Consider the following 7453-nt stretch of genomic DNA (forward strand, 5'->3'; position numbering starts at 1 on the left):
TGAAACAGATCAGCAGCAACATGATATGGTTTTTCACAGTGATTATTCTAGTTAGAGATTCATGAGTCTAACAGCCTCAGGGTAGAAGCTGTTCCTCAGTCTAGTGGTTCTACACTTAATGCTCCTTAACCTCCTTCCTGAGGGGAGTGGGGCAAAAAGTGTGTGTGCTGGGTGAGTGGGGTCCTTCATGATGCAGGTGGCCCTCTTCCTGCATCTAGAGGTGTAGATGTCTGTGATGGTGGGGAGACTGACTCCAACAGACTTCTGTGCAGCCTTCACCACTCTCTGCAAAGCTTTTCTTTCTGCAGCTGTGCAGCCTCCATGCCACACGTTGATGCTGGAGTACAGGATGCTCTCCACTGCACACCTGTAGAAGGAGGTGAGGACTGAGCTTCCCAGACCAGCTCGTCTCAGCCGTCTGAAGAAGTAGAGTCTCTGATGAGCTTTCTTGATCAGGCTGGTGGTGTTGTTGCTCCAGCTGTGGTTGTCATTCATGTGTACACCCAAGTACTTGTAGCTGGAGACCACTTCCACCGCAGATCCTCTTATGTTCAGGGGGGTGTAGATGTTTTTGTTCCTTCTGAAGTCCACACTCATCTCCTTTGTCTTCTTCACATTGATGTGAAGGTTATTCTCTTTGCACCAGCTCTCCAGGTGTTCCACCTCTTGCCTGTAGCTGGACTCATCATCATTTGTGATGCATCCCACCACCGCTGTATCATCTGCAAACTTTACATCATGACAGCCTGGATGGGTAGCTGCACAATCATACGTGAGCAGAGTAAACAGGAGGGGGCTCAACACACATCCCTGAGGAGAGCCAGTGCTGAGGGTTATGGTGGAGGAGGAGAGGTTAATTAATTAGGTCAATTGTCAACATGATTGTGTATAAAACGAGCTTTTCAGAGTGTCAGTGTCTCTCAGAAGCCAAGATGGTAAGAGGATCACCAATTCCACCATTATTGCGCAGAAAGATAGTGCAGCAATACCAGAATGGTGTTACCCAGCGTAAAATAGCAAAGACTTTTAAGTTATCATCATCAACCGTGCATAACATTATCAAAAGATTCAGAAAATCTGGAACAATCGCTGTGCATAAGGGTCAAGGCCGTAAAACTCTACTGGATGCTCGTGATCTCTGGGCCCTTAAACGTCACTGCACCTCAAACAGGAATGCCACTGTCAAGGAAATAACAGAATGGGCTCAGGAATACTTCCAGAAAGCATTGTCAGTGAACACAATCCACCGTGCCATCTGCCGTTGCCAGCTGAAACTCTACAATGCAAAGAGGAAGCCATTTCTAAGCAAGCTCCACAAGCTCAGACGTTTGCACTGGGCCAGGGGTCATTTAAAATGGAGTGTGGCAAAATGGAAGACTGTTCTGTGGTCAGATGAGACACAATTTGAAGTTCTTTATGCAACACTTGGACGCCATGTCATCCGGACCAGAGAGGACAAGGATAGCCCAAGTTGTTATCAACGCTCCATTCAGAAGCCTGCATCACTGGTATGGGGATGGTATGGGGTTGCATGAGCGCTTGTGGCATGGGCAGCTTGCATGTCTGGAAAGGCACCATTAATGCAGAGAACTATGTTCAGGTTCTAGAACAACATATGCTCCCATCTAGACGTCATCTCTTTCAGGGAAGACCCTGCATTTTTCAACACGATAATGCCAGACCACATTCTGTAGCAATCACAACATCATGGCTACGTAGGAGAAGGATCCGGGTACTGAAATGGCCAGCCTGCAGTCCAGATCTTTCACCTATAGAGAACATTTGGCGCATCATAAAGAGGAAGTTGCGACAAAGAAGGCCCAAGACTATTGAACAGTTAGAGGCCTGTATTAGACATGAATGGGAGAGCATTCCTATTTCTAAACTTGAGGAACTGGTCTCCTCTGTCCCCAGATGTCTGTTGAGTGTTGTAAGAAGAAGGGGGGATGCCACACAGTGGTAAAAATGGACTTGTCCCAACTTTTTTAGGATTTGTTGACGCCATGAAATTTGGAAACTACTGATTTTTCCCTTAAAATGATATATTCTCTCAGTTTAAACTTTTGATCTGTGATTTGTGTTCTATTCTGAATAAAATATTAGATGTTGGCACCTCCACATCATTGCATTCAGTTTTTATTCACAATTTGTTTAGTGTCCCAACTTTTTTGGATTCTGGTTTGTATATATTTTTTCTAATTTTTATGTGAAAATTTTGATTCAAGTAATCTTAAAAAAACATAACCATGCTAATGTAGAAAAAATTTTAAGGGTAAATGAAAAGTTCGTGATCAGCTTTTTCATTTCATCTTTTTGTGAGAATGAGTTTGACCACCCTGATTTCAAAGGCTCCACAGCTTTAATGAGAAGTCAGAAGGTCTTGTGCTGCTGAAGCACAATTCTGAGATCTGAAAACACCAGGGATTAGACAGGCTAGTCAGTCTGGTCCGATGAGTGACTTGAATGACTTGTCACACCCCCAGTGTAGACAGGTTCATAAACACTGGCATTTAATACCCTCAATGAAATTCTCACGATATCTAGAAACATCAAAGTTCATGCTCAATAATCCAGGTAAAAAAATTCAACAAAGTTCAGAAAGGTCATCTGGACGGTTTCTTTTTGTTGAAACATTTTGTCTTTCGTCCAAAGGACTTCATCAGTTCGAGGAGCCACAACAAACTCAGTCCCACAAGCACCACACTCACATAGTGGACCAGCAATTTTGCTGGTGATAAGATGGTGATAAGTTATCTAGAAACATTTCAAAAGGACTGATAATGATAATGTAAATTAGTTTTTAAAATATTAGTCAATTGTAGCTGAAACTATGAGAATTTTTAATTATAATATCAAGCAGAATTACCGTAACTGTTTGTTGCATTCAGTGTTTCACTTCAGTTATTTCCATTCGCACTGACTTTCACCAAGCTGCGGTTTCATTTTAAATCCATCATCACACCAACCTGTCAGAACACGCCCCCATCATTTTCAGGACATAATGGACATGTAGCCACATTTTAAATGTAGTTCCAGTCTTGACAATAATGCCTCATATTTCAATGAGACTGTAAAAAATAATCAGTCAACAGAAACACCAACTACAGAACCCAGACAGTAGGGCCTTTATAATGCATCACACTAATCAGGAAACGTGTGTGTGTGTGGGGGGGGGGGGGGGCGCACATGCACTTGAACAGTGTAAGCATAATTCCTGCATGTCGCGTCTTTAATCCAGCATAGTAGAGTAGAACCAACAGAGAAGCGGGCAGACACAGAAGGTCGTTCTGGGATGGTTTGATCTAAGATTGTGGGCACACGGTGTGTTTCAGGTACTTCATTTAACTAGAGCACAACCAGGGAGTGGAAGGGAGGGGGCAATGGACACAAAGGAATATGGTTTGTACTTCCCTCTAGCGCCCTTGGCCTGATGGTGTTATCCTGCTGAGCTAATTAGGTTTAGAAAAACTTTATAACCATAAGAAACATTAAAAACCAAAAAAAGTCCATGCTCAATAATCCAGGTTTACAATCCAACAATTTTCAGTCAGGTCATCTGGACAGTTTCTTTTTTTGCTGAAATGTTTCACCTTCCATCCGGAAGGCTTCATAAGTCAAGGAAACACAACACAAAACTGATTCTTCCCCTGAGCAGCTTACTAGGAAGGAAGGAGGAAGAGGGCCGGCACCGGAGGAGGGGGCGTGCCAAAGACACCATTTTAGCACCAACATAACTGGTTTGTTCCACTTTGGAGTAAGCTGTTGGGGGAAGAATCAGTTTTGTGTTGTGTGTTTCCTTGACTGATGAAGCCTTCCGGATGGAAAGTGAAACGTTTCAGCAAAAAAAAGAAACTGTCCAGATGACCTGGCATAAGAAATATTGTTTTTGAACAGTTAGCAGTTATAAAGATGAAATAAAATGTAAAATAAAAGTTCACATAATAAGAAAGAAAAGAATAAGAAAACTAAAAGGTAGCCTCAGTGAAGACAAGAAGTCAGACAACAGCTCTTAGCTGAACATGTTTTGATTCAGAAATCTAATGTCCTCATATTGAAATCTAGTTTTATTTATATTTTTTGTGCAATTTTTTATATGGATTAAAATGCTCTATTATTATTATTATTTTATTTTTATTTTTTTTCCATGTGTTAAAATGACCTAGTCCAGACCTTAATCCAACTGAGAATCTACAGGCACATCTCAAATACTTAGAAAATGGTGAATTCTTTTTTTTTTTTTTTTTTTTTTGTCAATAATTTCAGAAAGTGAAACTCATATATTACATAGATTCATTACACATAAAGTGAAATATTTCAAGACTTCATTTTTTGTAATTTTTGATGATTATGGCTTACAAATAATGAAAAAACAAAATTCAGTATCAAAAAATTTGAATATTGTGATAAAGTTCCATATTGGAAACTTATGCATGCTGTGCACAGATGAATCCTAGACATGAGCTACAAATGTGGCATTCTTGAAATCCAGCCACTTCTGAACCAGTGACAACATCAGAAACATCTTAGCTGGCTGAGGATCTCAGAAAACACAGTGGACCAGCACCATCAGAGGACATGGACCCAAACAATCACTGACTGTGGAAACTTCTCTCTGGACTTCAACCACATGGATTCTAGACCTCTCCACTGTTCCTCTAGACTCTGGGACCTTGACTTATAAATGACATGAAATTTTACTTTCACCTGAAACGAGGATGTTGGACCACAGAGCAACAGTCCAGTTCTTTGTCTCCTCAGTAGGTAAGACACTTCTGATGTTGTCTCTGGTTCAGGAGTGACTTGAGGAACAAAACATTTGTAGCTCATGTAGAGAAGTTAATCAGCTGATTAGGGTGTGACACCAGGAGATTCCAATATGGAACATCTTCACACTATTTTAATTTTCTGAGACAGTGAATTATTTATTTATTTATCTGTAAGCCATAATTATCACAATTACAAAAAATAAAGAAACAATATTTCACTTTATGTGTGATGAATCTACATGTATATAATAAATGAGTCAAATTTTGAATTGTAAATGGAAATGGACTGTACTTAAATAGCGCCTTTCTATTTTATCGAGATACTCAAAGTGCTTTACACAATCTGTGCCCTCCTTTACCCATTCATACAGCACTCTACTAGGTCTCTACAAAGCTAATTGAAAAAAATCATTCTAAAGAGACTAATCAGAACTTTATCACATTCATACACCGATGGGACACATAAGAGGCAGTGAGGGGTTCAGTGTCTTGCCCAGGGACACTTCGGCATGTGACTGCTGGTGGATTCGAACCCCCCAACGCTTGCATTGGAGGACGACTGCTCTAACCACTCAGTCACAGTTTAAAATTGTTTAAAGTAAAAAATATAAAACTTTTGGACGATATTCTAAATTTTTTAGACATACCTGCAAGGCAAGACTTTAAAATTACTGTTAACATGTGCTCTCTGTCTAATATGACTGTGCTGCAGTTGTTTCTGCAAAGAAGAATTTACCGTCACCATATATGCAAAACTGGTAAAACACAAAATTCTTTCATCAGGAATTACAGCATAATGTGGTTCTACAATCAATTGATTCAGTGGGGTTAAGAGAAAATGCACATCACTTTTTTCAAGTTTTTATTTATGGGGGGAATAGTTTGTTTCCCTTCCAATTCACAATTGTACACTATTTTGTGTTAGTCTATCATATTAAATCCCAGTAAAAAAAATTGAAATTACTGGTTGTATTTATGGGCAGCACAGTAGTGCAACTGGTAGAGCTGTTGCCTCTCAGCGAGCAGGCTACCCTGGTTCAAAGCCCAATCTGGGGGTCTTTCTGGGTGGAGTTTGCATGTCCTCTCCGTGCATGCGTGGGTTTTCTCTGGGTACTCACGTTTTCTCCCACAGACCAAAAACATGCCTGTTAGGCATATATGGGCAACCCCCATGACCCAAGAAGGAAGAAGCAGGTAAAGATAATGGATGGATGGATTAAGCTCCTCCTTGAATCACCACCTTATCGTGGTGGAGGAGTTTGTGTGCCTGAATGAACCTAGGAGCTATGCTGTCGCAAGCAATTATAATTGCCCCTGGTAGGGTCTCCCAAGGCAGATTGGTCCTAGGTGACAGGCCAGACAAAGAGTGATTCAGAAGATTTTTATGAACAAGACAAAAAAGGAACTCAGTGTCCCTTGCCCGAACGTGGGTTACCAGGACCCCACCCTGGAGCAAGGCCTGGCAGAGGAGCTCGTCGGTGAGTGCCTGGTGACGGGGTCTCTACCCATGGGGTCCGGTCAGGCTCAGCCGGAAGGAGCAGCATGGGTTTGCCTTCCTCTGGACCCAAAACCTGCAGGAAGGGCCATAAATGTCAGGTGCATGATGCTATGGGCAGTGGCCGAAGGCGGTGACCTTGGTGCTCTGACCCTGGCTTGCCAAAACTGGATCTTGGGACATGGAATTTAACCTCTGTGGCAGGGAAGGAGCCTGAGCTTGTGCATGAGGTTGAGAGGTAGCAACTAGATATAGTTGGGCTCACCTCGATGCACAGCATGGGCTTTGGAGGATAACGGGCATCACAGTGACACGAGGAGGATAACAGGCATCACAGTGACACAATGACCAGACAATGAGGGACGCAGGAAAACAGACTTAAATACACACACACTAACGAGACTAACACAGAACACCTGTGAAACATTACAGGCGCAAACATCAGAGGGGAAGCAGACACATATAGAACACTAGAGGGAGACAGAGACCAGGGAAAGCACAACTCCTACAGTACCTCCCCCACAAGGAGGTCCCTTGACGTCTTCAAGACCCCCACACCCCCGAAATGTGGGTGGGAGGAGGGGGGAAGCCAACAGGGAGGAGGGCACTAGGAAAAAAAAAAGATCCGAGGGGAACAAAGAACTGGACAGGGTACAACAGGGGCAAGGTACAACACATGGAAACAAAAGGAGGTCAGAGTTCAGGCGGGGAACTGTGAGATTGTCCAAAAAGCAGGAACTGGTCAGAGAGGCAACCATTCACCAGGCTGGGGCCAGTCAGGCGAGCAGCTGAGAGGTCGTCCAACAGGCAGGAACAGGTCACGCAGAGCAGGAGTGAGGACCTCAGCAGGCGGGTCAGCGGCGAGGAGCTCAACAGCGAGGAGCTCTTCTGCGGCTGGATCATTTGGGGCTGGATCTTCGGTGGCAGTATCTTCAGCGGCAGGATCTGGAGCAGGAGCGTAGTCCGTGTGGACCCCCCTCGGAGCAGGAGAAGTGAGGAGCGTCCGCCAGGACCCCTTGGAGCAGGAGAAGTGAGGAGCGTCCGCCAAGACCCCCTCGGAGCAGGAGAAGTGTGGGATCCACCACGGGGGCTGCGTGCAGCGTGGGATCCACCTCGGGGGCTGCGTGCAGCGTGGGATCCACCTCGGGGGCTGCGTGCAGCGTGGGATCCACCTCGGGGGGCTGCGTGCAGC

This window comes from Nematolebias whitei, chromosome 13 (genome assembly GCF_014905685.2).
Source record: "Nematolebias whitei isolate Nwh7 chromosome 13, NemWhi1, whole genome shotgun sequence".
NCBI lineage: Eukaryota > Metazoa > Chordata > Actinopteri > Cyprinodontiformes > Rivulidae > Nematolebias > Nematolebias whitei.